The following is a 9,150-nucleotide window of genomic DNA, read 5'->3' on the forward strand; positions in this document are numbered from 1 at the left end:
AATAACAACTTTATTGAATAAAACCTCAATAACATCTTTATTGATAATAGAATAAGTTCATTGTTTACAAACCACGAGTTTTAAGACATAAAACCCCAACAATACTGTTATGAACAAGATTGACTACAACCTGACCACCTTGCTCAATGAGCTGCAAACTTTTCAATCCTTGATGAAAATCAAGGAATAGAAGGGTGGGACAAATGTTGCCTCGTCCCCTAAAAAGTTCTACAGAGGTTTGACCTCTAGAACTAAGGTAAGTAAAGTTTTTATTTACAAAAATAGTATTAATATTTGTTCTACTAATCTAGAGGATAATCTATATATGCTAAAACCATTAGCAATTAAAGCTCTCCTAAATATTGAACTGTTTAAAACTGTGGTAACTCAGAATAAAAGACCAAAATTTTCTCCTAAAGTAAATGCCAATATTTGGCAACTAAGATTAGGACACATAAATCTCAATAGGAATAAGAGACTGGTTAAGAATCGACTTCTAAGTGAGTTAGAAGAAAATTCTTTATCTGTATGTGAGTCATGCCTTGAAGACAAAATGACTAAAAGAACTTTTACTGGAAAAGGTCATAGGGACAAAGAACCCTTAGAGCTTATACATTTAGATCTTTATGGTCCGATGAATGTTAAGGAAATGGAATGGTTAAATGTTTCATCACTTTTACTGATGATTATTCCAGATATGGGTATACTCATTTAATGTAACATAAGTCTGAAGCTTTGAAAAGTTCAAGAAGTACAAGGCGAAAATTGAAAATGCATTAAATAAAACAATTAAAATATTTCGATCTGATCGAGGTGGAGAGTATATGGATCTAAAATTCCAAGACTATTTGATAGAACATGGAATTGTATCCCAACTCTCGGCACCTGGCACACCTCAGCAGAATGGTGTATTATAAAGGAGAAATCAAACCCTGTTGGACATGGTTCGATCTATGATCAGTTATACATCCTTACCTGACTCGTTTTTGGGTTATGCAATACAGACTGCAACTTACATTTTGAACTGCATTTCATCCAAAAGTGTTACTGGAACACCTAGGGAGTTATGGAAGGATTGTAAATGAAGGATATTTAAACAAAGATCTCCATGAGGTGTGGAAGTGGATCGTTCCAAATCCCATTCAGAATGAACACAAGAATTACAGTCTTAAATGAAAACGAACAGATTATTGATAACGAACAAAAATGCATGTTATTACAGCGCAAAGTTATAAAACAATACGGATTGCGTTGATAAAAATATACAATATTGCATCCAAAAGCATTAAGTTCACAATATTGCGGTCACATGCGTCCATCGCATTAAAATAGCTAACTTGTGTATTTTTGTGCAGAAAATGCGTTGACGCAAGGCGGAAATGCGATCCACAAAAATTAACGTCCGAGCGCATTAAGAGATTGCGTTAACGCAAGGCTATGCGACCATTTGCACTCGCGAATATCTGCTTAAGAAGGTTTCCGCATAGAGCCGACGCATCTTGGTGGACACATCTGGGTGAAAAGCGTAATAAATCACGATGGGACAGAAAACTAATGACGGTCGAGTCCGAATTAAGTTGACAAGCCGTTAACAACCTACTGTAGCAAGTACACTCAACTTTTCGGTGACAAATATTTATTGTATCAGACAGATAATTAATGTCATCCCATCAGTGCAATCATAAGAGAGAAGAAGCCTTTCACTCCAAAGCTCTATAAATACCAGAGGCCACCTTTAGTAAAAGAGTTCGTTTAGTTAGATAATTTTCCCTGTAGATAGAAGTAGCCTTGTTCTAGCTTTCTTTACTTAGAAGGCGGAAGCGAGTGAAGGGAGATTATATGGAGAGATCGTTCCGGTGAACTTGAAAGAGTGTGGGAAGCGTCGAAACCAGAGAGAGGGCCAACTCTTGGGGAAGCAAGAACATCTTTGAGTAGAATAGAGATAACAGTGTAAAAGCCTTGGGAAGCGAGGAATTACAACAGGCTCTCTACCCTTGTTTTCCATTGTCATTTTGTACTCTTAACTTATTTATATAAATGGAAATTGCATCTTTATATATGTTCACTCTCTGTACAATATACACGAGTAGCTAAATCTGTCTAATGGGTTGAGAAACACTTAGCTAGCATAACTGGGGATCTTCATTCTATGCGATTATCTTGTATTATGTATGCGTCATTCGTCCATTAGAGATACTCGAGAGGGTAGTCTAAGGATAGAGTCTAGGCTTGGAAAAGTCAGGTTAGAATCTAGGCTCGGGAGAGTCAGATTAGAATGCATAATCAAGAGATAGAAGCTTAGGAATAAGCACTATTTGCTATTAACGCATCGCATGCATCCTAGAGATAGGTTATGATTGTATACATCACCTTGTCCTAATGTGCATCTTGCATCATCACATAGGAAAAAAGTAGAGACTTCGGAATAAGCTCTATAGACACTATCACATTCATCGCATTCGTCCTAAAATTAGGAGCCACCGCATTTGCATTGGAAAATGATTTGCTGTCGCATTAGTGTAGCATGATCACATAGTTTGACGCATTCTCGGGAAACGCTAGCTAAAGATCTTTTCAACCCGTTCCGCAGCATACTCAGTGTATCTGTCGCATAATTACTCTTATCTCAAATCCACCGCATACATTTTATACTATAAACAACAAACCAACAAACTCTTTGATTTATTTATTACTGCAAAGTGATCTTGAAATTATCACCATATATTGTTTACCTTAGTCCCTGAGTTTGACCCTGGGCTTACTAGGAACTCAGTAGGATTTATACTTGGGTCATGCTGAGAAAATTTGTTTGCACAACGTATTTTCCATCAACGCAATCCTTACCATTATTTCATCACATAAAATAATGCATCAATTATGCATAAACAGAAATTACCAGCATGCTATAAGAGGATACCCTTCACAAATCGCTTGTAAGTACAACTAGGCCAATTTACTATTTTGACCCTATAGTTATATCTAACTCCTTAAGTACCACTGATTCCTCTAATGAACAATAAGTCATAGTCCTACTATGACTAAGTCATATCTTCCAAATAGAGGGTTTGACCACTATGTTCAAGACCCGAAATCAGCTCTTAAGGGAGCAATTTATCTACTTACCCCTACTTCAGGGAATGAGTGAATTTTGTCTTGTGTAGCTGAGTTTCTAGCTCCCCAATTAGACAAATCCCCGAAAAGGTAGGATTGTTGAGTTGGCAATCTGGCCACTCTCACCCATACTAATCAAAGGACTGCCCTCATAGGCAGGAATTCCCAACTCACTCAGGATTAAGGTCATGTCACCTATGATCATTTTAGTGAAATGTAAGTCTCAATTATCAACAGATTTATATAAAGAGACTAATCATCTCGTGGTTTGGTTATACAAACTCTTTGTATAGGATACCCCCACTCGTATGTCTCCACATGAATAGTCAGGATTAGACCATTTGTAGCACTTTATAACACTTGTAAATATCAACAAAGTGGGTCATATTCATAGTGTCACCAGGATAAGGTATACTTCTTTATCCATCTACTACAGACCATTTAGGTTATTACTTAAGTCATGATCCACTTGTATGTCTCACATACATGCTTAAATTACATGAAATAACCACTGATCTTAGTTTATTGGATATGAGTAAATGCAAATAAAATAACATTTATTTTATTAAAAACAATGTGTACAAAATGTTTACAAACTATGAGTCCACCGAGAGAATTAGGACACCAATCCCAACAATCTCCCACTTGTCCTAACACCTCAGGAGACTAATGTACAATACATAAAAACAGTACAATATAACTAGGACATACTCTATACCCTAGTATCATCTCCCACTTGCCCTAGACAAGGTTCCACATGTACCGTAGACCCAGACTTTCCAGATGACCCTCGAACACTTTAGCCGTGAGAGCTTTTATAAATGGACCAGCAACGTTGTGCTTTGATGCGATCTTCGTGACTATCACATCATCACAATTCACAATCTCCTTGATCAAATGACATTTCTGTTCAATATGCTTGGCTCTTCGATGATTCCGAGGTTCCTTTGAATTTTCCACAGCCCCGCTGTTATCATAATAGAGTGTGATCGGCAAAGACATATTTGGAACAACTTCCAAATCTGTAAGGAACTTCCTAAGCTAAACACCGCTTTACCAACCTCACAAGCGACTACATAATCGACTTCCATAGTGGAGTCCGTGATGCGTCCTTACTTGATGCTTCGCTAAACTACAACCCTTCCATTTAGAGTGAACACTGACCTTGATGTTGATTTCCGAGAATCTCTAATAGTCTGAAAGTCAGAGTCTGTGTATCCTGTAAGGATCAAATTCTTTTCTCCAGACACGAGCATATAGTCTCTTGTTCTCCGAAGATACTTGAGAATCGTTTTGACCACCGTCTACTGATCTAATCTTGGATTGGACAACGACTTACAATCCCTATTGCATAGCAAATGTCAGGTCTAGTACATAACATTGCATACATGAAGCTTCCAACAGCCGAAGCATAGGGAATCCATCTCATTTTCTCAATCTCTTGAGGTGTCTTAGGACATTGTTCTTTAGACAAAATAATTCCATGCCTGAAGGGTAATAAACCCCTCTTGAAATTCTATATTGAGTACTTGATCAACATCTTGTCAATGTACGATGCCTGAGACAAGGCCAACCTCTTGTTCTTACAATCCCTAATGTTCTGGATCCCTAGAACATACCGCGCTTGTCACAAATCTTTCAGTTGGAATTGGGCGGCTAGCCACGTTTGATTGTCAGTCAGAAAACCTACATCATTCCCAATGAGTAGGATATCATCCACATACAGTACTAGGAAACCTACTGAGATGTTGATGATTTTCTTGTAAACAAAAGGCTCATCAACATTCTGATCAAAACCAAATGATTTGATCGCACTATCAAATCTAATGTCCCAAGATCTAGATGCTTGTTTCAGCCCATAAATGGACCTATTAAGCTTGCAAACCTTTTGCTCTTGATCTGGAACAATGAATCCCATTGGTTGAGCCATGTAGATGGTCTCCTCAAGATTACCATTCAGAAAGGAAGTCTTGACGTCTATTTGCCATATCTCATAATCATAAAATATGGCTATGGATAGGAGAATCCTGATAGACTTCAACATGACAACAGGTGAGAAAGTTTCCTCATAGTCCACTCTCTCGACTTAGGTATAACCCTTTGCCACGAGTCTAGCCTTAAAGGTCTGCACCTCGTTTTCTCTTGTAGATCCACTTACATCCTATAGGTTTTACCCCATCAGGCTGATCCATAAGTTCCCAGATAAAATTGAAGTACATAGACTCCATTTCCTGATTAATGGCTTTAATCCACTCATCTTTGTCAACATCCTCCATTGCTTGCTTATAAGACAATGGATCCTCAACTCCATTGCTAGCTAAACCCATATAGCATTCCGGTGGGTTCATAACCCACCCACTATGTCGAGGGTGTCTCAACTCTTGAGATGGTTGACTAGATGAACCGACGTCAACAACTCTTATTGACCTATCAGTCTTTTCAAAAACTCTTGTTGAACTCTCAGTAGTCTCACTAGAAATCTCATGTAAAACAAGCTTGCTTTGTGGCTTATGATCCCTTATGTGGTCTTCTTTCAAGAAGATAGCATTTGTCGACACAAACACTTTATTCTCTCTCAGATCATAGAAGTATCCACCCCTTGTTTCCTTGGGGTAGCCTACAAAGATGCAAACATTCGAACCCCGTTCCAACTTTTTAGGGTTAGCCACTAGCACGTGGGTCAGACATCCCCAAATTCTGAAATGGCATAAACTACCTTTACGACCTCTCCATAGTTCAAAAGGTGTTTCAGAAACACTTTTTGAGGGAATGTTGTTCAAAATGTAACATGCAGTCTCCACTGCAAATCCCCAAAACAAGTCTAGAAGATGAGTATAACTAATCATTGACCGAACCATGTCCAACAGGGTCATGTTTCTCATTTTTGATACACCATTCTACTGAGGTGTACCTAGAACCAAGAGTTGGGATGTGATTTCATGTTCTATCATATAGTTCTGAAATTCTAAGTCCATATAATCTCCACCACAATCAGATTGTAGTATTTTTATCTTCTTACCTAATAAGTTTTCAGCTTTAGTTTTATACTCCTTGAACTTTTCAATAGCATTAGACTTATGTTGCATTAGGTATAGATACCCATATCTTGAATAATCATCTATGAAAGAGATGAAATATTCATACCCACCTCAAGCTCTAACACTCATCGGACCACAAAGGTCTAAATGTATAAGCTCCAAGGTTTCCTTGGCTCTATAATTTTTTCTAGTAAAAGGTCGTTTGGTCATCTTGCCGTCAAGGCATGATTCACATATCGGCAAGGAGTTTTCTTCTAAACCATTTAGAAGTCCACATTTCACCAACTTCTCAATCATATTGAGGTTGATGTGACCCAACCTTAGATGCCAAAGATGGGTTTTTTTCTTAGGAGAAACCTTTGGTATTTTTGTAGTTTTCGCTGTTTTGAACATTTCAGTATTAAGCAAGGCTTTTATGACTAACGACCTTAGTACATATAAGTTATTTTTCATTGAACCAAAACCAATCTCCATTCCATTCTTGAAAATAAACACTTTATTCTCAGTTAAGAAGACAATATAACCCTGTTCAACCAGACATAAGTTCCTCTTGATATGAGGAACTACAAAAAAATTATCTAGTAATAGATAACGTTTCTTGTCCAAAAATAACTTCAGCCTGCCTACAGCAACAGTTGAAAAAACCTCACCAATACCGACTCAAAGAACTAAATCCTTAGTAGGAAGAACTTACGTGATTAGTAGCACCTGAATCAAGTATTCAAGCAGAATCATCATTCTCTACCAAACACGTCTCCAAGACAAATAAATCACATTTACTGTCTTTAGACTTCTTCCTCTTCTGAAGAGTAGTGGGATCGATATCAGAACCTAAATAAGCTCCAAGTTCCATTTCAGAGAACAATTCTCGTCCATGAACTTTTCCAGAGTCAACAATAATTGCTTTCTCTTTTAGTCCCTTGACATTCAAGAAAGATTGGAGGTTATCTTGGGAACTGACATTACTGGTTCCTTTATCATCCATCCCATTTTGCTCAAAAAGTGAGAACTGACATTCAAATAATTCTTGCAACGAGTCCATGATCTCACATGCAATGACCATATTCTCAACCCTGTTGGCTAATGCATCAACTATGCTAGTCAAAATATGAAGTCAGGCCATCGAATTAGCCTTCATCCACACCTCATATGCATTATGAACATTTCGCGATGCATCAAGGGTCGGGACTTGAGGACACTCCTCGACCATGACAAACTTGAGGTTGTTTACCACGAAATATGTTTTAAGAGGATTTTTCCGATGTATGTAATCGGTCAAATTAAAAGAGGCAACTAACGGAAAATCATACATGTTGCTAAAAAAACAAATACATTGATCTACATTATATTTTAGCAAATACTCTTTAAAAAAAAATCCAATTTGGTTTAGCAAAATCTAAATGAAACTCGTGTGACATCTAGTTTTGCAATGACGCTTCAGTGGTTTAGGACAAAAGCCACCGAAGGGTAGTCAACTTATCCCTCCTCTGAATTAAGGCAATCTCAACCAGTCATTAATATTAGAACAACTCTTGTTCCTATAACGACTAGTCATCATTGATTTGGTCAAGAAATCATTAACTTGCTTAACAATTTCCCATAAGTGTGACCCTTCATTTTAGATCCTAGAGTTTCACCTCAGGCAGCAAATCCAAAGGGGGAAAAATTCGATTGGGGTAAAAACTAAAGCGACTCTATCCATTTTTGGAGTTCACCTTGATATTGACCAACCGCACAAAGCATCCAAAGGGGGACGCTCCTAGGGCGCCACAAGACTGTGCAAAAAGATCTCACCGTGCAAACCAATGAAGGAGACTATAGGACATATTGACACACAACCTTTACCCACTTACTATAAATACTCTATCTGTCCACCTTGATATTGACTCATGCAAACACCATCTGAAGGGGGATGCTCCCAGAGCACCACGATGCCAACCATGAATCTCACGACATGAACATTCAAGGAGAAACGTGAGTTGCATTGACATATCATATATATCTTTTCCTCCCACTGAGTATTTTATAACCTAAAGTTTAGTTTACTTAGAAAAAACGCGGCTATGATTTTAACTAAGTGGATTTTTTGGATTTCCCAAAAGTAATGATTACTTTATAAAGTTGAACAACTTTTGATCATCATTCATTAATCTCTTTAACGAAGTCTTTGATCAATTGTTTCATGCTTGTAGCAAATCTATATAATTCACCTTTCCAGGTAGGTTCCAGGTAGGGGTGTTCTGTTTCCGTCAGCTTAAATATACCAGCCTAGACAGAACTCGCCTTAGACAAAAGGTCTCTCATAGATAGATTTAATACAAATTTAATATTTTATTCAAATCAATTTAATCCTATTAAATCGATTCAAAATATTAAACTTAGGTATCTAATTTCATTAAAACCAAGAACTTAGGTCTATCTCAATCAAATTTTAAAACCCTTTTAAAAACATAAGTTCACCTAAGTTCGCATACAACTCTTTCTTATTAATTTTAATTATAGTTTCCATTATAACTCTTATAAACAGACACAATTAAAACCAACCACAATGCAAAGCAACACATATAAGGCATTCATTACTCTTATAAATAAGCCTAAGTGTCATGCTCCATGCATTGTTCATTCATTACTACTGGTATATAACACTTATATAACAAAGCACTGAACCAAGCATACATGCTCTCATACACCCTTATGCTATAACTCTTATAATATAAAGATGATGCATGAATATGATTAATGCATGCATACATATAACTCTTATATTATATGATGCATGAGCATGCTTTCTTGTAATTTCATCATGCCATTTACTATATTATAACACTTATAATATATGATGCATGAATAAAATGCATAAACTAAAGTGGGTTTAAATCTATATGTCATACATTATGGCATATAAACAAACATACATCTCATGTACATTAAGTAAAAGTTGATGGACCAGGATAATTAGCCTCAAATACTGAAAAAAAACAAAGCTAACTATTACAAAGAG

This window comes from Benincasa hispida, chromosome 8, assembly GCF_009727055.1.
Source record: "Benincasa hispida cultivar B227 chromosome 8, ASM972705v1, whole genome shotgun sequence".
Lineage (NCBI taxonomy): Eukaryota > Viridiplantae > Streptophyta > Magnoliopsida > Cucurbitales > Cucurbitaceae > Benincasa > Benincasa hispida.